At 47.7% G+C, this 21,477-nt stretch overlaps 1 protein-coding gene across 2 annotated transcripts in view; it reads left to right on the top strand.

Moving 5' to 3' along the window:
* FOXO3 (forkhead box O3) overlaps nucleotides 1–14,689 on the top strand; it is a 91,399-nt gene extending 76,710 nt beyond the window's left edge. For both annotated transcript variants that reach the window (XM_080586907.1, XM_080586908.1), the window contains exon 3: nucleotides 10,500–14,689. The gene's annotated coding sequence lies outside the window, so the exon portion shown is untranslated. The remainder of the gene's footprint in view (nucleotides 1–10,499) is intronic.
* The last annotated feature ends 6,788 nt before the right edge of the window (nucleotides 14,690–21,477 follow it).

Here is a 21,477-nt window from a genome sequence, read left to right as displayed (position 1 = left end):
CTGGCTGCTATGGGGTGCCTCCAGTGTCAGGTGCGAGTGCAGGTGATTTCTGCTGTGCTGGTTCACCTCCCACAGGTCCTGCTCTGTTGAGCATCACCGCCAAAGAACTGGCCTCTGAGCGAGTGCCTCCTGTTTTGGTAGGAGTGAAGTCAGGTGTCATCAGCCTGAGTTGTTTTCTCAGCTATTTTTCTGCCTCGCTGTAGCATAGGGACCCCTGAATTAAAATCTCTCAGCGGTTTTCATGACCCCAATAACAAAGCTTTGTGGGCTTGGAGGCTGGGAAACACTTTCAGCAGAACAGCCTGATGTTTGCTCATGTTAAATCCATTTCATGAAGTGAAGCAGTTACAGTGGGCTATTGGCATACCTCAGAGTGCTGTGTTTTCTATGAAAAATAAGGGAAAGGTTGGAGTCAGTTTTCAGGAAGAAAAGAAAGCAGCCAAATACACAGTTCTTTAGCTTATACATATCGTAGGTATAGAAGGGAGGTTACTTTGGAAGAAAATTGACTACACTCTTCACAGAGGAGGGGAAAGCCCTGTGCAGAAGATGCCACCGTTAAGATTTGGTGGCCATGGCTCTGCGCTGTGGGGCTTGCTGTGCCCGGCCTTTCAGTGGGCCCGAGTTGATGCTCATAACCGAATTTGTTTGTTTGGATTTTCCTCCTACAAGAAGGAAAGAAGAAAATCAATATGCTTTTTTCTTAGGTTACTCACACAGCCATGATTTCCCCCTATCTCCACTTGCTTCCCAAGAGCACTGAATCTGCCCTCCACCCACTCACATAATCATCGGGTTGTTTTTTCAGCTCATTTATCAATACGTGAAGACATCGCTATTGCCTAGACTTTCTCCAGAATACCTTTTATTTATAAATCAGTGGGTCTTTCCTTGGTTTGCTGGTGTTCTCACCACTTGGCTCTTTGCTCTGTGGTCCTTCTCAGCCAGAGGAGCTGAAGGGAGTTGGTATTTGCCGAAGAGCAGCCCCAAGCAAACTGATGGGGGCTCTCCCCATCAGTTTGGGGCAGAAATGGGGGATATATGGGTGCTGGTGATCAGCAACTGCTCTGACATCAAAATCCCTTGAAGAAGCTGTTTTTGCCTCAGTTATTCCAGCAATCCAGCTTTCGAGAGAGCCCCGCAGCCGGCGATGCTGGCAGGGCTTGGGAAAGGGGTGGAGGGCGGCTCTGTGCAAGTAGGGCAGGAACTTCTTGAGCTGGTTTTGCTGTCTGCAAAACTCATCTAGCTGCATCTTCTGGGAGAGGTTTTAATGTGCCATTTAGCTGGATCCCTCTGGGCGCTGTAACAGAGCTGTGCTGAAGCCACGTTGACTTGTTTGAAAATTAGAAGTAAAATACTTCACAGAGCAGTTAGAGTCACTCATTTTACCCAAGCATCGTTGAAGTCCCAAGTCATCTTGCTGTAGCAGTAGAGTGCATAAGTCTCTAATAGCAGTGTCCTGAATTAGTTCACAGAATTTGATGGTTAACATCTCTGATAAATCAAAATCCTAAAAAATGTAATAAAATGCCTGTTTATATTTCATTAGTCTGTATCTGTGGACTACTTGCTGATTTGTTAATTTACATTCAGCCTGCTTCTGGGTAAAATTCATACCAAAGACAAACCCATAGGTCTAAGGATGACTGCATTGACTAAAAGACTGTCTTAAAAGTGGAAATAGTAAAGAGATCTCTCTTTGGATGCAGTTTGTCCCCTTTGAATCAGAGCACTCTGACTGGACAACATGCCACGAGGAAGATGATTGTCATTCTTTTCCACAAACCTTGTTTTCTGCTTGTTAAAGCTGACATGTGGAGAGCAGATTTGGTGGACCCTGACTGCCTCAGCACCATGGATGCGCTCCCTCCTCTCTCAGTTTCCAAAATGAGGTCTCACGGGCAGGGCTGACAGGTTTCCTGTGCGGCTACCTTTAAGAAATCCAAAGGAAATTCAAGAGGAGCAAATCCTTCTGCTCCGTTTCTAACAGGTCAGTGGTTAAGGCGGTGGCGTGCTTTTCGTGTTTCAGTGTTGTTTCAGCCAGCCCAAGTTTTGAAAAGTGGTTTTGTGACTAGCTGAACGTCATGCGCGCCAAGTTTAGTCTTTGAGCAAAAATATCTGTGTGGAAAACTTGGTATTTCTCTGGGAACAGGGATCCCATTAACTCCAGGGAGGGCCTGCCCCGAGCAGGCTCCCCAGGGGCCTGTCCTATGCTTGTGGAGAAGCTGCAGCCTCTGCTGCTGCCGCCCCGGGCACGGCTGGGCCTCGGTCCCTGCTGTGGTGTTGCAGGCGGCCACTGTCCCCAGCTCGGCTCCAGAAAGTCCTTGTCACAGCCCCGTGTCGACGGGAAGCAGCAGCAGATGCGGCTGCTCCTCCCCGGGCTGGGCCGGGTGAGTCAGGAGGGTGCTCGCGGGGCCTCTCCGCAGCGGGGGTGAAGGCAGCAGGAGCCGGCACAGGAACGTCATGGATCCCCTCGCTCCTTCTGGAAGAGCTTGGGCTATTTATTTATTTAAATCTAAGTTTTTTGTTTTAGGGTTATTAACCGAGGGAAAAGGTCCATCAAAGCCAGCGTTCTGTCCGCAGGCTTGTGTTGTGAGCCGTCGGCAGCAGAAGCCAAGATAGTGGTCTGATCCTGTGGTTTGGGTGTTCTGTTTTTGTGATATATATATATATATTTTAGTGCCTCATGCTTTGTCATGTGATTCAGCAGCAATAATTAGGCAGAAACTTGCTGTCCCTGCAGATGCCAAGATTACAGGATGACATACTCTCACCAGATGACAGCACAAACTGGTATTTTTAGAACAGCCCGCATCAACTGGTCTCCCCAGTGCTTTCCTCCCTGTATCAGCAGCACTTGGGTTTTATTAGAGAATGAGTCTTTGCAAATGTCTTTTCATGTGAATGAGCCGTTATATGATCGTTTAGAGCTGCAGATCTGCGTTTGTCCCAAGTCGTGCTCTTGCCCGATCGCTGGGTTGGTTACAGGTGGTTTGTTTTTTTATTTCTGTCTTTTCATCTGGGCTTTTAAATACCCCCCTAAAAAGCATATTTTCTTGAAGAAGTGCATAATAAGAGATTTTTTTTTAGAAACATAGCATCATGCAGCTGAGGAAAGGTCAGGATCTTCTTTCATGGCAATTCAGTGCTCAGCCGCAGTGATGAACTGACAGCCGGAGAGGCTTGAGTCTTAGGTTCATGACAGCCAAAGGGCACAGGTATGGCGTGGGCAGCCGAGTGCATGCAGCTGAGCAGTGCTGTGAGTAAATAGCCGGGCTTTTTCTCCTGGCCTGCAGAAGGAGGGTGAGGGACACAGATGCTCGCACAGCCTCCCTCTGGGCTCCTGGTGCTGGAGGTGGAGAGCGAGAGTCTCCAGCAGGATGGTCACAGCAGCGTTGCCCCCGATTGAGTGTCCACGTGGCACGTGGGGACACTGGCCCCATGAAATCAGGTACCAGCAGTTGGGTGGCAGGACCACTCAGCTCCAGTCCGGTTTGTGGAGCTGTTTAATCAGCTTTTCCACTCAGATTACCACACAGGGCGACCGTTGCTGGAGTCTGGCGGAGCAGACATCTGTTGAGCAGTAAGCGGACGGGGACGCGGCTCAGCTAACAGAGCCGCTGTGTAGCCGTGGCTGTCTGCAGTTGCTCCAGGGAAAAAAGGATACTTCCCAGAGGGTGCCGTGGAGAATAGCATGTGTTCATGCACTTTTTCATCTGAGCTGAGTGCCTTGCCCGTTTTTCTTCCCTGCACTGCCTCGTTTTGCAAACTGCTTCTCTCAGCTTCCACAGGTAACATATTTCGTACAAGTGTAGGGAAGATCTGGTTTAGAGGAAGGGCCTTGGCTCTCTTGCCTCCTCCCAACACTTCTAAGTCATGGTAGAGGAGGTTCTGCCTTACATCAGCTTGGTGGAAATCCTTTTCAGTGATCCATGTGAGCATTATTGGCCTGCGCTTGGCAGAGAAAAAGAGACAGTCTGTGAGGACATTCAGAAAAAGAGTACATAGCAGGTTTCCATGGCACTGTAAAATGCGTAATTCACGATGTTTCCAGTCAGGTAGGTACCCTTTACTCTCCAGTTTGGAAAGCAACATTTGTTCTCCAGATTCAAAGGCATAAGCAAAATCCTTCTCTGTATTTGCACAGGTATAGTAGTTATCCATTCTTTTCTCATCCTCAGCAGAGGTCTCTTTGCCACTGCTCCCATGGGCCTGTTATTCAGCTGATGTACTCTACCCCTTTTAGAAGTTACATTTTGCAAGCATTTTGGTGTTCTTCTTCTGTACAGTTAACTGTCCAGCAGCATCCTGCCTGAAAGGTGCTGATGTCTCTCAATCAGTGGCAGTGTTATCCATAACTGATATGGTTTCCACACACCTCCTCAGGCCCCTGAAGAAAAGGCAGGGGATAAAATTTACCATGAAATTGTAAAGAAGCCTGGAGACATTACAGGGAGATGGTGCCTCGTATCTAAACCCTTCTCAGTTGTCCAGGGCAGGGGATTGAACCCAGCCAGATGTAGTGGTTCTCAAAAGCAATTGGATGTCAGCAGTGCTTGTGCTGGAAAGCCAACGTAGCTGCACACTGGCATCTCTGTAGGTGTAAAAACAAGTGTCACAACATATGGTCTTTTTGTATGGGCAACAACACAGTAACATATGCAGTGTCGTCTGTACGAGCCTGCTCTTCTTGCAAACAAGTGCAGAATTTCCTGTGGATTGGGTGGTTTAGTATCAGGTCCCAATACATAAGGAAAACCCCAATCTGTTTTTCCTTTTAAGTGTGTGAGCAGGGGTGGGCCAATTTCTCTAGGTGTCTCCTTTTTGTATGTAAAATGGGTAGAAGGGACCTCGGCCACCATTGAGTGTGAAGTCAGCTGTCCAGAGGAGTGGTGGACCTTCTCTTGCTGGAAGTTTTCCAGGCTTGCCGTGACAAGGCTTTGAGTAATCTAACCTAAGCTTCAGAAGAAGATTGATCCAGATGATGTTCAGAAGTCCCCTCCAGCCTAGACTTCTCTATGATTCTGTGTGATTCTGTGAAGAGTAGTTCTTCAAAAGCTTCATAAACAGTTGTGAAAGTTCAACATTTATTTTTCAACCTGTTCACATGCATAAAAGAGATGGCAATGTATTAATGATTAGATTACATTCAATATGTGTTCTTCAGAAAAATAGAAGAGAAAAAATCTTCTCCTTCTTCTGTTTTTCCCCTGTTGTCCTACAGACAAACTATAAAGTGCGTGGCAAGATAAATGTAGATTTAGATGAGTAAGTGCTGAGATCAATAGGGCTAACGTCATTTTTTGCTCATCTCCTCACATTGCAGTCTGGTTTAAATCTTCACAGAGGCTTATTCTGTGCAGGGAAGTGAAAAGAAAGGCCCGGCTTTTGGCAAAGTTGTGAACTTCTGTGATGCTGCAGGTTGGTTGTTGTGCAGAAACAAGCAGCAGTGGTATTACAGATACGACAAACAGCACGGGCCTCTGCAAGGAGAAAGGAGGTGGAGGAAGGTTTATCAGAAAAGCATGCATGCCAATAGTTGTGGCACCTTGCTGAGGTCCTGGGTAAGCCTTTTGTTGCAGAGCTAACACAGGGAGAATGATCTGACATCTTCGGGTACATTTACTTCCAAAGTATTCGGTTGTCTGCTATGGTTTGCAGCTTGTTTTGGAGAGAAACAGCAGCCACAGAAGGAAAGGATACACTTTCGTGCTTTACGTGCCTGTGCAAGTACCAGCACAGCAAATTTTTAGCTCCCATATGTCCTAGTTCTCTGCTGCTCTCTTCCTCTTTCCATTCTTTTCCCCTTGTTCTCTGCCTCTGAGTCTGAACCAGAAAAAAAAATCATTTTTTCTGAGTACAGTTCAAAGAGAAAAAGTGAAGTTGCAACATGCCTGAAAGTTCAGGCCCTTGTAAGAAAGCCCATTAAGCTGCCAGCTCTCTTCTTTCCCTTGGACTTTGCATCCTGACCTCGTTGCATTTTGGCACGGTGCCACTCTAGTGCAGCATATGCTAGGCCTGTATGGGACCACAGTGACTTACCTGCCATGGCATCAGCATTTCTGATTTTTATTCTGCTCTTGCCCAGAGAAGCTGTGGGTGCCCCATCCCTGGAAGTGTTCAAGGCCAGGCTGGACGGGGTCTTTGGGCAACGTGGTCTGGTGGGAGGTGTCCCTGTCCGTGGCAGGGAGGGTGGGACTAGATGGTGTTTTAGACCCCTTCCAACCCAAACCATTCTGTGGTTCTGTGAAAAATCTCATGCTGCAACTTTGTCATTGCAGAAGGCCACAACAGTTATTTTCCTTGTTCAGTTCTAGCAAGTATTTTGTATTTTTTAGTGTTGAACTGTGAAAACCTATGGCAGAATATTACCTTAAACAACGAAAAGGCTGTAAGCATACCTAAGCACATGCTGCATTTGAGCCTACCCCCATGTTAGAGGAGAAGCCATACTGCTGGTGGCAGTGGAAGAAGCAAGGGCCAGAGGCATTGGAACAAATACACATCTGTCACTAAAGGACACGAGTTTCCTTCCAAATGTTTCCATTTTACAGTCTGTGGATTGTTACTTGTAAAAGGCATTATTGGGATTTCCCGTCTCTGGGGAGTCGTACTGAGGGGTACCCAGGGAAGACTCTTGTCTTACAGACCTTTGGGTGGTGATATTTTTCAAGATGCAATATCCACTCAGCAGGGTTTCCAGCCAAATCAGCAGGTCCTCGGTAGGCTGCTTTGCAGAAGAGCTGCATGTTGATGGTGCAGTGTCAAGTACTACGATCAAGGAAAGGATCACATCCCCTTTCTTTTTGCAAATCGCTGTGTGTGCTGGTGGTGATGTTGACTTACTGATAAACGTACCACCAGTGGGAATCACCTGTGCCTTTCTCTTGGGGAGAATCAGTGCGTCGCCTTCGTAACCTGAAGAAATTTCCAGTGCCACAGTAGGAACCAAAGGGAGAAAGCAGCACGGAGCAGATGAGGCTTCAGAGCTTGTCTGATAGAGCATAAGCTGGCATGGGGCTTGGCAGACCACTTTCCCCTTAAGTGGTGGAGATGCACTGTGGTGTGAGACAGAGGTGAGGAAATGTTATTGCGGGGAGGGATATCACAGCATTAAGCCATGCATTAAGGCAAGAGTAGCATTTATAGGAGGACAGTAGCAAGGTAGAGGATGGGAGAGCATAGGAAAGGACAGAAGGAATACAGAAGTCTTTGCTTTTCTCTTCCACCAAATAGGATAAACAGATTTAACATCTAGGGTTCGAATGTCTGTGGGAAGTGATGAAGCAAGAGTTCATCCCGAACTACCCCTAATTTAATGCTTTTTCTGTTTCTGTTTTAAAGTTGTCATTTTCACCAACCACATGCATGTGTGGTTGCATAAGTTATAGTTTGGTATAGTACTATGGCTTCTTCTGATGTCCAGCAGATGTGTCTTGTCCAAGCCGCCTGTGCCCAAGGGGTCAAAACACCAGGGTGGAACTGCCTCTGCGTGTCGCAGAGCCCAGGTGTCATCTCAGTTGTGGTGACTACACTTCAGAAGAAAATTTTCATTTTCTTAGAAAGTCTAAGAAGAGACTGAGCAAAGAAAGTCTAAAACACTTCAGGAGAAAGTCTGAAATTCCTTTCCTTTCTCTGATGATTGAAAATGGGCTTCAGGTTTGGCAGAGGAGCTGAGGAGCTTTTTAAGGGAGAAGTGAATTTGCCAGAGAGTGGCTTAGGAAGTGTAGGCAAAGGATGCCCTTCCTCTGCCTGGGAGTTTCCCCCAGCCTCGGGGAACGAGGCTGTGCTGCAGGTAAGAGCCAGGGGAATGGGTTTGCTGCAGTAAGTTAGCCATGGCAACCTCCCAGCTGCTGCCATGGCACTGCTTTTGAGCACTGATCTCTAACCCACCAGCCCTGCTAGATTTCCTTTTTCTTGTACCTACCCGTTGCCTCTGTTCCATGTATTTTTGCAGTCACTCCCATGCACATGCCTCTGTTACTTTTTTCCCCAAAAAGAGGCCCCCAGTAGTACATAAAGGCCAGAAAACAGAACGAAGTGGGGACTGCAGCACCTTACCTGGGGAGCTGCTTGGTGCCCGCAGAGGACAGCGTGGTCCTGCCTCACCCGAGGAGATTCCCCTGCAGACACGCAGCTTTCCCAAATGCCGCGGGGAACGGGAGAAAACCTGGTGGTGACTCAGGAGGCAGCTGGAGGTCCTGGAGCCAGTTGTGGTGGAGAACCATTGCTACACGAAGATGTAGCCGGAGTGTTTGCTTCCCTGCTTGGCATGGTTTTCAGTGCTGTGAACTAGCAGGCACCTAACTCAGGGTTGACGGAGGCTTTTTGTGGTCAGACAGAAAGTGAGAGTGTGTGGGTCTGTTACGGACTGCAGCGGGGTAATTCAAAGGCATGTGGGTTAAGGCTTTGATCTACTTCTTTCCATTTTTTAATCCATCTGCAAAGTCTGCGTAAACAGAACTGTGAAAATCGAGCGTGTTTCGGTTCTGCTATGAGCAGCTTTCACCTCCTCCGTGCGTTTGTCTTGGGTAAGCCCCAGTCTCACGAAGGTTTGCGCTGTCTGGAGGACCAGTGCTCCCAGGAAGGAATACGAGGCAGTGCCACTTACACAAATCCTGCTTGTGATCACCTGTCCCCCATTTTTTTTCCTTTGTCACCTCGTTCCGTAGCACTGTATTTTACATAAGTTTTTAATTTAAATGTTAAACACTGCTCTGGTACTTACTCAGGAGTTTCTGTCCTTATTTCCTTTTAATTAATGGCTCCATTTGGAGCCAGCAGGACTTCTCACACACTCGGGTTAAGCCCGTGGGTGCTGACTGAGACGTGCCTGGCTGGCCAGGCTGAAGCCCTCCCTCCTGAGGAGCCTGGGCCTTGGGAAGCCACCAGCTTCCAGCCTCCCTGCAAAGGGATGCGCTCGGTTGTTCTGCAGACAGGCCACTGGTTATACTGGGAGTTACTGGGCCTGTCTGGGGAACTTGTGGTGACCTTCTTGTGGCCACGGGGACACGCTTACCAAACGGAGCCGTTGCCAGACAGTCACATTAGCAAAGGGCTAGCATTAATTTACTCTTTGGAAACGAAGAAATCAATATGTTGATCCAGTCGGAAATCCCTTTATTCGTAAAACAGTCTACCCCAAAACCCCGCACGTAATTAAGGCTAAAGCCAAATTTTGTTTGGGTGAAAGGCACAATCTGTCTGCTCCCTAAGCCACTCTGAATGAAGGTCTCCCCTAATGGCGCGGGGAGCAGCTGTCGCCCTGTTGCTCTAATAACCATCAGACAAAATGATTAAATTCCCATCAATCATTTAGCATTATCAGAATAGGTCATTTTAACAAAATGTTATCGTAGGATCAGCGCCTGGCACCTTAGAAAGGAGGATCCTCGGGATAGTCTGGGCAGTAACGGAGTCGTCTGACGATACCCCGTCGGGTGATTTCCCTTGCAGGAGCTGCTCTGCCGGATCAGGCCAGCGGTGCCCCTACGCGTTCCTGAAGGTGGCTGATACCAGGCATTTTAGAGAGTAAAAACATTCCTGTAATCAACTTGGATTGCTTCAGCAATCCCCTTGTTCTTGCACTGTATAAAAAACCACTGATAATGCGTGGCAGGGAAGGCCCTCAAAAGGCTCTGGGTGGTGGTGGGGACTCGGCCCCAGTTTCAGAAGCCGCTTGAGCCAGACCCTAAAGAGGGGTTATGTGCCAAGCACTGGGGGTGGCTGCCAAGTAGGACTGCTGAAGATGTGGAAGGATTTCATGGGAGTGTTTAAATGTACACACTTTTCAAAACCCTGCTTGGGAGTGTATCCTTAAGCCACTGCTTACCTTTGAAACCTGCCCCCCTGTGCATGTTGAAATGTTCCCGTGTTTGTGGTGATTTACCTGCCCTAACCCTGCCCTAACCACGTTTTTAAAGCCCAGCCATGCCCGCCTGTCATGGCGTGCTGTACTGCGGAGGAGAAGGGAGGGCTTAGCAAACCCGTGGTTCCGTGCTGCCTCCTTCGAACAGCCTCCTGCGGCCGCCGTTCGGGGCTGGTGCCCGGTGTCAAACGCTGACAGCAGATGTGCCCAGCCTCTTGGTGGTGATGAGGCAGAGTGATTGTGGAACATCTCCTCCAGGAGCTGAAGGATCCTTTTGTGCTTCACCTGGAGATATGCTTAACGAGGAGACAGTCTACTGGGTTCCTGTGAAATACACTTGGCTATTGCTTTTATTTCGAGGAAGGGTCTTTTCCTTCATGCTCGGGAGCAGCTAAGCCTGTAAAGAAGGACTCAAACCATGGCAAGAGAGAAGCATTTTCATGAGGGGTAACAGTTTAACTCATCCTTTGCTGTATGTCGAAGCTTCTGGATGCAAACAAATCAAAATTGCTTATCAGTGCAAACTGTCATTGGGTTTGGAGGTTTACTCAGGTGGCTTTTTGTTGTTGTTTTGTGGGTTGTTTTTTCCTACATGTAGCAATCTCATTCTTTTCTTTTTCTTCCTCTCCAGGCCCTCAAACTGACACGAGATGTAGAGAGAGAACCCTTTGCCAAATCTGCTGTCAGCAAGTGGACAGTGATACTGTTTACAGCTTACGACCTTTGTGAACCCTGCATTATTTTCCTAACGAAGCAGACTGTTAATAGGCCCCATACCTGAGTGAAGATCCTCTTTTTTCTTTTTTTCTCTCTTACTTTTTTTTGGAATTGAACTCATTCTGAAGTATGCAAAATCTTCCTTTTCTGGGATGGCCAAGCACCTGCTGTGGAGACAATGTTCAGCACCATCCTGTTGAGAACACACTGTGTAGCCTTTACAGTAGTTACTTGTCAATGAGTATGTGGTGTTTCAATATATTAATGGTTTATGGGATGTTTTAAGTTGGCTTTTCTTTTTGGAGGTTTTTCCTGTCTGCCCACCCTCCTCCCCCCCCCAACCTCCAGTTTGATTTCCTTAGATTTTTTGACCATTTTTGCTTTCTCTCCCTGGGGAATCTGAAACACTGCTTACGCTCGAGGAAACGATCATAACCCACCACCATGGCTCAGATGCCAGGGCTTTCCGAATATACAGCATCCATTACGCCAACCGACCGACCGAATTCCAGAGGGATGCGATTTCGTGTGGTCTGTTTGCCCGTTGGGTTGGTTTGTTTCTTTTCTTTCTTATTCTTTCCTTAAACTTCATGGTACGCCCCCGTGTTCCGTAAGCATCGAGCCAGGGCTGATTGCGAAGCGAGGGAAAACCGGCGAGGGAAACCTCCCGGCTGGTGCTGGCGAGGACAGGACGGACTGACCGCGGGTGCCGCTGCCCCCGCCTCCTTGGCCGCAGGACCCCGCTCGCTGCCCACCAGAGCAGGCTCCCTGCCTGCTATACGTTAGTTAAAAGTTTTAGGCTGAGCTGCCCTTCGCTGCCAGATGTGTTGAGCGTAACCACCTGTAGGGATCAGTCTGCAGAAGCGAAAATTAAAGGAAACACGCTGCTTCGCAGGAAAGGGGAGCGAACGGGCATCAGCAAGTCACTCGCAGCGGCGACGCCGGGCGTTCAGGCACAGGTTATTGCAGTGTGTGTTATTGCATCAGTGATCCTTTTTTTTTTTCCTTTTTTTTTTTGGACATGTCCTTGATGATTTTTTTCCTTCTCGTCGTGTCTAACCCATTGTGGAAGAAGAAGCAGGAGAGGGAATGGCAAGGTGACAATATCGTACAAATGGCTTTTCATACGAGCATAGATTGTAACAGGATAAATGACACTGAAAGACAAGGCAGTTTTATATATTTTGCTTCTTAAGATTTTCTTTTGTAAAATGAATAATAATTAATAATAATGAATAAAAGGTATGGTGCTGTATAGATCCTCTCTATAATCTGGAAAGTTTGATTACTTTTTATTAGTATCTGGGGGGGAGGGATACAAAAAAAGAGGGGAAAACACCAATGGTACATAAGAACTTGGTATGAAGACGTTCTGAATAGGACAGTGTATACATAATTCTCCAAAGCGATATATGACGTTTTGTTTTTTTTTTCTTTGCATAAAGGCATTATGCATATAAATATATAAATATATTTTATTATGTACAGAAATGGATCATTATGCATGGATGTTAGGAAAACCAACTAGCATTTTAACCCAAAGTTTCAGTGCATGAGCTGCCACCGGTCCGTGTACCATGCAATGTGGAGTGACTCCCTCGCGCCACTGCCACCGCACACGCACACGCACAGTCATGCACACCCACGCCAGCGCTCGTGGGCCCTCCCTCGCTCCTCACTTCCCAGGTCCCTGAGGTGACGTTGGTGAAATAACAGCTCCCCGTGTGATGGAAGTTTTGTTCCGTATCGTAGCCCCCCTCACGCTCACGCTGTTCTCGTGCAGGCGCCCCTCTTGGTTTCATCCCGCGGTTATGACTGTGTAAACTCTGTGCAGTTGTGGTTATCGTCGCCCCGTAGCATATCAACTCTTCCAAGCAGCCAAGGGTTTACCATTCTCATTTTTTTTTTTAAAAAAAGGGAAACTTCTCTTTTCTTTTCACACTAAGGTGGTCTATTTGTCAGCATGGGGGCGAGGTGATTACATTCGCGGGAGGTAGCTGATGCTCACTGCCCATCTCCGCATTCGAGGAGGTGGGTAGGTACCAGCTGCCGGGGTGCTGGCATGGCACAGCGGTCACCAGGCCTGGGGTCACCTCGCTTATCAGAGTCCAGCTGCAGGCACCTCTTATCAGTCAGTCGAGAGCTTCTCCTTGAGCTTCTGCTCTGAGCCTGCAGCGTTAGCCGTCAGCTTCCTGGTACACCCCAAAATGTGAGTGCACGCCGAAGGCCTGTCCTCCGGTGGTCCTTCCCAAGGCTGCCCCGTGGCTGCAGCCCTGGGCTGGGCTTCTCCCCATGCCCCGTGGATTCGGCCACAGGCAGAGCTCCCTCGGCAGCTCCCTGGGACTCGGCATGGCCCCTGCACAGGTGATGTCCCTGGTGAGACCCAGGTGTCTGCCCAGAGGCCACCACCAGGTCGCTGGCAGCACCAGTAATGACATGGTGGCACAGCCGACGTGACAAAAACCCATCATTCAATTCTGTTTCTTGGTACGGCTGCAGTTCTGGTCAAATGCAAGGGAAGGCCCCTTAGTCTGAAACAACCCAGGCCGATTTCCGCTCCGCCAAGGCCGCCGCACTGCGTTGAGTTCAGTGGAGCTAGCTCACACCGGCATAAATGAGAGAGAAAAATGTGGTCACTGTTCATAAATGGTGGAAAAAACGATTGATTCAGAGACAGCCAGTCAATGGCAGAGAAATTTTCTTAAAAAATTAAAAGCATCAGCAGCTGGAAGGCTGAGTCTACCTCCCAGCAGTGTCAAGGGGAGCATTTCCATTGGCATGTCTAGGACACATCGCGCCCCTGCCTTGGAGACTATCCCAGCACCCGCTGAAGAGGGATGGCCTTGGACAACCTCTTCAGCTTGGTTTGGTTTCTGCTGCTCGTTTTAGTGGCCAAAATTTTCAAACTGAAGTGCCTCATGTCAGGCATCACGAAGTCTGGGGCTTGGACATGGTGTCACGGGGCTGTCGCTCCTCAGACTGAGCAGAGGTGCCTGCTGCCCCACGCGCTACCCCGTCTGCATGCTGAGGTGCCTAAAATTCGCCCTCGTCTCCAGAGGTGCCGAGCAAATAAATGCATCTTAATGAATTCAAAGGGTCACTTGTCTAGGTGTCAAAATACAGATTAAAATTGCTAATTTGGAGAAAATACCTTTTGAAAACTTTTGAGTTTTGGAACATTCCCCCGCATAGTTTTCCTTCTGAAACCACATAAAACAGATAACGGCCCAGAAGATTACACAGGAGCCATTTAAACACTCTGTCTAAACAGAAAGTCTAAGGTGGCATTTAATGCAGTTTCCTAGTCACAGTTCTGGGGGTTTATTTAATAATTTTGTAATTTTTTTCTTTCTCATGAGAACAATTGGATAGTTGGCCACAGCTTAACTCCAGAAATCTTTGTGCCACTGCTTCAAAAAGTTAACCTTTTAGGTCATGTATTTCTCTCGAATGATGTCATTGCTTGGCAATCAGTGTCCTGTAATTGTTTTTAGTACACGATATACATTAGGAATTGCCAACAGATGCGAAGGGGGACCAGATACATTTCGTTACTATGGGTTGGAAAAATGGATTGTACATTTGGCTTCACATGTTTAACTTTTTTTAAAAAAAGTTGCATGATTGGAAAAAAATATGTATACAGTATCTGTAAAACTGTTTTATCTGTTTTTGTTTCAAGCCATGTAAATTGGAAGAATATGAAATCCACAGCCTTAGCGCGCATGGCCGTCTTTACATACCGAAGAGCTGAACAGTTTATACTTTTCATTTGGGCTATCTTGTACTTTCATTTGAAAGCAGACACTCTCATGTTGCAGTCTTACTGAGGATTTTATAAAATAATAATAATTAAAAGTTAAAAAAAAAAAAAAAAAAAAGATGCTGCCCTGGATGAATATACTACCTTACTACACAGAGATTGGAAGGAAGTTTGTTTTGGAGCAAATCCTGCCCCGTTCCAGACGAAGTAGAGACGCAGTGCTTACTCCACTTGGTGTTAGTAGATATTGCCTTGTGTATTCCATTTTAAATTGTAATCTAGTTTGTAAAAGAGATGGTGACGCATGTAAATAAAGCATAATGGATCTCTACATTGCACAATCGCCTTCGCTCTGTTTTGTTGTCCTGGGCATCTGGAACCTGGAGAAGGGGCTGGGAAGGGACACCGGCGGTGGCAGGGGCCACCAGGCACAGGGCTGCACAAGGTCCTGTGGCTCTGCAGAGGCATCTCCAGGAGGGTTGCCCATGACTTCATGTCCCTTTGTCTGTAAGCAGCATGCAACACGGAGTTAACAAAACCACCCGTCCCAGGTGCTGCGCAAGGGGACCGTTTCCCCAGGGCGCTGGGTGGGCGAGCAGGCTCGGTGCCCCTCTGCGAAGGGCTGAAGGGCAGCAGAGCAGCGAGGGTGCCGGGTGAGGGTGGTGACACCAGACCCTGCTCACTCGACTGACGGAGAAAATCCTTCCAACGTTGCACCCCGCTGCTGCAGCCCAGCTCGAGCTTCCCGGGAGAAAACCAGCCCGACTGTAACCCAGCCAGAAGAGCTGCATCCCCCTGGGCTTGGCTGGCTTTCAAACTGTGTTTGAAAAATGTCTGGAGTACTTGAAACCACCCATTTGGGATTTGGGATAAGAAAACCAGCAGCCTGACTCAGCAGAAAGTTGTGTCGACGGCTCTGGCCGAGGCACAGGAGAGCGTGCTGAGAAACATGAGACGCGTCGGCAGAAGTTGCTCTCCCGCCCTGACGGGAAGCCGCAGATGTATGTTTTCTGGAGTCGCTTTTCCAAAGCAAACGACGGTTCCAAGAAAAGAGGAGCCTTTTCGTGCAGCAGGGAGGGGTTACGATGGTGCTGGGGGTGCGACGGCTGCCTTGTCCGTGCAAGGCTCGCGGGGAGCTTGCTGTGAAGTGCTGCAGCACAAAAGCAGCCTGGATAAGGATAGCTTGAAGTATTATAAGATACGGTCAGAAAATAACCGTTTACTGGGATGAATTGTGTATTATCTCCCAGAAAATAGATCTATTTTGCTGAGTTTTCCAGGGGCTCCTCCAGCTCTGATCCTCCTCCTCCTTGGCATTGCCCCCCGGGTATTTGGGACAATCAATGAGAGCCCTCAGCCCGGTGAGGTGCCAACGTGGAGGGGCCTCAGCTTCAACCCAAATTTAGGTCGGGGCAGCAGCAACTTTGAGCCGATCGAATCCCATAAAAGTTCTGCGCTAAGCCTACTTGGTTGTGTTGTGCAATGTCTTCACGGCGACCTGCGGTTCACCCGGCCTTGAAATATATCATCTTTATCTTTCAGAATACTTTCAAAATAAGCCCAAACATCTTAGAGTTCTCCAAGTCCCAGAAGACAAAAGGCCTTTCGAGCTGCTGCCGAGACTGGTGAGGCAACCCTGAGCTATTCTGGGAGCTCCCCACCGCATGTGCTGAGTCGCTAGTTAGACCAGACCAGGGAAAACAACGTTTTACAGCTATTGTTTGGCTACTGCTGCCAAGGAAGTTAGGGGTGCTTTCAAGAAGCTTGAGATAAGCAAATCTGGGAGTCTGCCTCTTTTCTTCTGATGCAGTCGTGGTGACTGATATCTCGCTTTTCAAAAGGAGGACTTCTAGGGCCAAGCGGAGCCAAGCCAGATGAAGCAGATATCTCCACCTGGCACACACAGTCATCCCACTACTGGCGACTTCTGCGGTGCCTCATCACTTCTCTGTTTGCCCTACCCAGCCCACATAGCTTTTTTCCCACTCGCTCTGCCTGTGGCATTTTTTTCTTTTTTCTTCTTTCTTTTTTTTCTTTTTTTAATTTTTTTTTTATGAAAATGCTATTATCATGTAAAAATGAAACAGAAAATTCCATTAGAAGAAAAAAAAAGAGTTAAGTGCATTTCTCTTACTGTTATTTAAATCTTTAGAAAACTTTGCAATTGTCTGGTAAAATTCTGAAACTTTGTTCTGGATTTTTTTTTCTTTTTGCACTTGGATTTTCTTTTCATACTAATGACACCCGTAGTTTTGCATGTGCCACAACATTTACCTTATAGAACAAAGCGTCTCCTGTTTGTATTATTTGATGCTTTGATGACATACCAAGGAAAAGATTTAATCTGGAAAACAAGATAAAATGTCTCAATTCAGAAGTAGCAATTGGCCTAAATGACGTGCAGGTTTAACGATATCTATATCCTGTGAATGACACCTAATGAAATGGGGGGAAAAATAATAAAAATAGAAGTCATCTCATAGAAGTCTTTTCAGCTTCCAAAATGAAAATGAGCCAGATCAGGTGCTTCCCTCTTGAACTCTCCCTCTTTTCTAGGGGACACCTTAAAATTTTGGTTGTGCTCAAAGTGCAAGGAAATTCATTCCCAAATTCTGCCTTTCCCACGAAGGGCTGAGCATGCAGATGAGGGATGGGAGCTCTCAAACAAACCATTCCCTCCACTCAGCAGGATGGGGACACGGGGAGCCCACGGCTGCAGGACAAGCTCCTTTGAGGACTTGGCCTCCTTTGGTGCATAGGTCAGACGCAGGCCTGCATGGGAGGAGCAGGGCCCCCAGAGGCCCTTCGTTGCCATGTTTCCTTACAGCTTCGTGTAGTTCCTAATGGACAACGACCTAGAGAACAACTTTTTATGCTTCCACCCCCAGAGGGAAAAGTTATTTTAAAGCAGCACTTCCTATACGGGGGACCTTGGCCTCCATAGGACAAGGCTGTGTGGTCTTCATGGGCTGGAGGCTCTAGCAAAACCTGAGGCCATCTACCACGGGCGTGCAACTTGGGCATCCCCTTGTCTGTGTCTGACCGTGCTGTCCTGTGGCATGAGTCACCCCAGCACACCAGGCAGCACTACTGGTGGTGGGAGAGGGCGAAAGGGAGCCTGAACCCAGGGCTGCCACTGTAGGACCAGCTCTGGGGGCCCTGACCAGCCAGGCCACCTCAGAGGTCCTTCCTGGGGAGCAGCAGAGGCTGCTGCTCTTGGCACCCTCCCATCCAGGAGACCAAGGTCCAGCCTTTCCAAGCCTCCACTACGAACAAGAGGTGTTATATCTATGCAGCCTCTCATGTTGCATTTGTTTTTTCAGTCAAAAAAAAAAAGAGCATATTTTACCAGCACTTTATTTTAAACCTCTATAGGCTCCTCTATTTTAAGGCTATCCAGGCTTGTACACCGTAACTAGTTTATGGATGAATGTCCTGGAGAAAAGTCAGTACTTAGAAGCAATTTGTAAGACATAAAATGCTATTTTTTTTAAAAAAAGTAATCCTTTTATTCATTAAATGAAGCCCATTGTCATTTGCACTACTCTTGAGAGTCATACTTGCAATATCAAACTGGGTTATCAGCCTCAGTGTGCATCCATTAAGAAAAATTTATAGCAATGCTGTCTCATTTATATAGAAGTTTCTGCTATGCACTGTCACTCAGCCTGGTAGACTCCTATGGAAAAGCCACAATTTAAGTCAAAACTCTACTGTGCCTGAGTGGTTTTAAAATTACAGCATCCTTCAGAGCTAGGAGGTATCCCAGCCTCCTCCTGAGGAAGGCAGCTACCTTCACGTGTCTGCTTTGAAGCTTCTGCATCTGGGACGCCAGCTAAAACAAGGTAGGACGGGGGAAGGTCAGGTGTGGATATACGAGTGTCCTCGCTTTGTAACTGAGTTGTGGTTGCTCTGCAGTCAGGGTAAGGCAGGATTGCCTTGTCTTCACCAAAGGGTCAGTGCAAATTGGCTTACTGCAGCAGTTTTGGGGAAGTTGCCCTAGAGCAGCTAATACAGGCAGACACAAAGCCTCCCTCCCTTTTCTCCAACTCATCTGCAGCTAGCATTTTAAGGTAATTTCACCCTGTTTCATTTCACTCTGTTTTTCACTAGAGGACACAAAGGTGATAATTCATCGACAGAAAGTGCCCTGAATTGCTGGGCCCTGGGGGACCTGGCTGAGATTTTGCTGCTGTGTTTCCAAACTCTGAAAGTGCCTGAATATCTTTGCTTTTCTGAAGTTTCTTCACCTTACCTTGCTAAAGCTTTGTTCCCTTTCTGAGAAAGGGCCTTAGGGGAGATGACACGATGTTGCTGTTAGCAAGAGTCTCTCGCAGTTTGGTTCTCCTTCACAAATGCATGAGTCCCACATGGCCTGCGTCATGGAATATGCTTAATAGTGGACTTTTTTGTACATGCAGAGAAAATTGCAAGAGATGTGAGGAAGACAGGCATCTCAAATAAAGCAATGCATGGAAAAGGCCCAATAAAATGCAATCCTTTAAGTCATATGTTGCCGTGGGGGCACCTGAAACACTCCTTTGTGCCCTTCAAGCATTCTTCGATCCACGTGTGAAGTCACCCATGTTTCCCACTGCTGTCAGAAATGGTCTTCCTAACCTCTGATCTCCAGAAGTCTTTCTTTGAATAGATTTTTTTTCCTCTGACTTTTTTTACATTCTCTGGTTTTCTAAGGCCAGATATTAAAATGTTTGTGGGCACAGTAATGTCAGTTATGGGTATGATTATTTTTAATGATGTTTTTATACAAGCAAGAATCCCAGCATAGACACAGTTGGCTGGCAGGAGCTGTTTGCCAGTACAACTCACTTCATTCCAGCTATGCTGGCAAGAAGCAGTCTTTTTTGCTGCTACAAACTATGTCTGAGTCTAAAGACAGAGTTTGCTGGTCCAGATACGCCAGCCACCTTTTTTAAATATATGCTAAACTGTAAGTGTTACTTTGCACAGAATAGCAAATCTGCAGCCAATATAAACTGTTGGCTGTATTCAAAGGTCTGCTAAGGTCAGGAGATGTGGAGCTGAGCATGAGTGAAAATGGTTTGTGGCCCTCTTACCAGGTATGGCTGCTCAAACCGACAAGAGCACACTGCTTCAGAGCGAGCCTCTACAGCCAAAGGAATGGGAAAAATGAATGCCTCTCGCCTTTTAAAAGTGTCTCTTTGTTCATGCTCTGCTGGGCCTTTCTGTGAGAAATGGATGTTGTAAAGTACCTTTGTGCAGCCTAGATGCAGCCCAGAATAACACCATGCCGCCGGCCCTCTGGCAGTGCTGGCATTTGTGACCCTGGTCTGTAATCCTTTAAATAAAGTTGGCAACCTCTGGTTCTCTTTATTTGAGCCAGTCAAAAATCTGCTAACTTCTCTTGAAGGTTAAGAGACTTTGAATGTTTCATGCTGATCACTTCATCTGTAAGTGAACAAAAATCTTATCTGTTCCATTTCCACTGTAATTGACAGTCCTCCGTAGAGGCGTGTTCAGCATTTCAAGACAAACCTGAAGGTCAGATTTATCATACAGGCAGACTGGGTGAGCTCATGGTTGAGGAAAGACCAGCTAAAGGTGAGTTGTCTAACATATCTGTGCACACACGCACACTTCTTTTTGGTCTAGCCTTGTCTCGCACATCACTTATGTGCCAAGGATGGAGCTGTTCAAGGGTAGTAAAGGTGAAGGGACCAAACAAAGAAGATTCATTCAGAAATCAGTAAAGTAAAATTTCATTCTTCTGACCCCTCTCATCTGAAACCCTCGTTACACCAAACTGCTCAAGTGCCCTGTCGGCCTTTAAGCACTTTACTCCCAAACTTTGTGCACCCAAGGCCGGGGCCATGCTGCACACACAAAGTGTACGGCCGCCCACACCCCACTGCAGGCGTCTGTGTTCAGCACAGCAGCTGCCACAGCCGATGGCGGCCTCGTTACAAACCCTGGGGATCCCTGAATCCTGCTCATGGCATGGTATTCGGTGACCAAAGCTTCTCTGGAAGCATAGCTCCTGGTGCCCGTACTGCGTGTGCTCAGCTTCCTCACACAGTGCTCATGCATGGACCTTGACATGAGGTCAAGCTGTGGCTGAAGTTGAAAGTGTGATCTGAGTAGGGAAGGTAGATAGCTTCCCCCAAATGAAATCAGGTATCTTCAGCAGCATCTCCTCCTCCCTATTCAGCAGGGCACTGAGGGATGTCAGCTCTTCTGTTTGGAAACTGCCATCAGCTGTAAATCCCTTTCCTATGGGGACTTCCCTGTCATATCCCACAGGGAGGGTTTTTGGCCATGTCTTGGAGGTGGAAAACAGTTCTCCACCGAGACACTTCAACAGCTGTCAGCTTTCACACGTGAATTTCCAAAGCAGGACACTGCATGTTATCTCCCCTCCCACCCATGCCGTCCTCCTCCCGTGGGCCTAATCTCCTGCCACACATGTCCCCATGAGGCCTCCTCCACCCAGCTGGATTCCCATGGCCATGGGGGGCCTGGAAACCCAAAAGCTGGCCACAGCCTCTGTCTGCTGGTGTGTCGCTGGCCTGGCCGCTTCAGGACACGTGCTGCACACCCTAAGCAGGGCCTACACGCAGAACAGGGGGTGCTGCCAGATGTCCCCACATAAACCCTGGGAGAAGGCTTCGTTCTACATTGTCGGAGAAGCATTCCCCTGGGTGGGTGTACACTCATCACACAAGCATGGTCTCACAGAGGAGTGATGAGTATCTCCCTCCTTGAATCACAGGCATTTCAGAGAACCTCTGGCCCTGTCCCACTTCTCTTCAGCAATTTTTAGTGGTGGCTTGGGCTGTCGGGACAGGATATACACTTGCAAAGACTGCAGGAGACACCATGCTGCAAGGCATTTCCAGAACCCTTGCCTCAGCAAGCTCAAAGTGAGCTCGAGGAATGGGGAGAGAAACATCAACAAGATGAAATGCTGTAGACAAAAGTGTACAGCACTATGCTAAGGAAGGGGAAATCAGCTACATGTATACCAAGAGGGGCACTAACAGCCACACGGAAAAAAAGGTGTTGTGGGCACTAATGAGCTAGAAATTGCCCAAGCTACTGCTGCGGTGTTGTAGCAGCCCTGGGTACTGGAGCCACTCTGAAGAGAAAT

The sequence above is a fragment of the Anser brachyrhynchus genome (assembly GCF_964034855.1).
Source record: "Anser brachyrhynchus genome assembly, chromosome: 3".
Classification (NCBI taxonomy): Eukaryota; Metazoa; Chordata; class Aves; order Anseriformes; family Anatidae; genus Anser; species Anser brachyrhynchus.
This window is presented reverse-complemented; position numbering and strand designations above follow the sequence as displayed.